The 1,015-nt window shown below is 37.9% G+C and overlaps 1 protein-coding gene across 1 annotated transcript in view; it reads right to left on the bottom strand.

The window, feature by feature from the left end:
* Positions 1-1,015, bottom strand: part of LOC122569948 — a 383,055-nt gene that overhangs the window by 171,996 nt on the left and 210,044 nt on the right. The window lies entirely within an intron of this gene.

A 1,015-nucleotide genomic window follows, 5' to 3' on the forward strand; every position in this document is an offset into this window, starting at 1 on the left:
ACTGAAGCACGACTCAGAGAAATTGACGGGTATCAACCCCTACAATTATTTGACATCGACATTAACGGGTCCAGCAGCACGCGTCATTGAATCGGGTCCCTGAGCTTGAACTGCTGACACATTCAAGTAGTTCTGCCATTTCAAGTGTACGTGACATCCATTGACAACCCCGCGATCTCTCTATTCTGAAGGGTGACACCCTATGGTGGGGTTCCGACCACCTCTGGTTTTCAGAACCGACTCGTGAATGGCCGCCTCCGAATCCGCCACGATCCAAGTATTGGAGAAGAGAATATACGTCCGTTTACAACAAAATGGTACCCATTTTACCCCAAAATCATTCAGGTAATGAAATATTGTTTGCGCTACATTATGATCACGCATGTAAAGGATTTCGCGAGGTCGACCAAAAGGCATGATTGTCGTCCTTCTTCGACTACCGGTCGTCTACCGAGATCAAGTAAACCGAAAAAACAATAATTAGACACGCGTAGCAATTATAATTGTAATAATTTTAAATTATAAACAAGCGTAATATCCTAGCTTCGTTGAATCCATTTACTGACGGAGATGGAATTAATAGTTAGTTTGAATTAATAATGTCTTGAGGAAACTCGTAGACATTTAATAATCTTCAACTATGTGATATTTTTCGAAAAAAGGAGGCACATGTAACGCAACTCGACCTTTTTTATACTCTCAAGTTGTTTCACTACATTTCTTATTTTTGTACATACATTACAAGCTCCTGCGGATTCTCTTCAATGGCGTGGAATCTATATGTTTCTAATTATCAATTTTGGATGTTTTCTTCATATTTAATTACCAAGTATTATTGAAGGAATGTGCAAATTAAATTAAGTAAATTAAAAAGCTTAGAAAGCTACTTGAAATAGATCAAAAACTGGATATTTTTAATTTATTTGCAATTATTTATTTCTTTAACCCCTAGGAATGGTATCGAATCTCGGGGTACTGTTTTGGTAAATAGTTAGTGGTCAACCAGTCGCAGCGA

This window comes from Bombus pyrosoma, linkage group LG8, assembly GCF_014825855.1.
Source record: "Bombus pyrosoma isolate SC7728 linkage group LG8, ASM1482585v1, whole genome shotgun sequence".
In the NCBI taxonomy this organism is placed as follows: domain Eukaryota; kingdom Metazoa; phylum Arthropoda; class Insecta; order Hymenoptera; family Apidae; genus Bombus; species Bombus pyrosoma.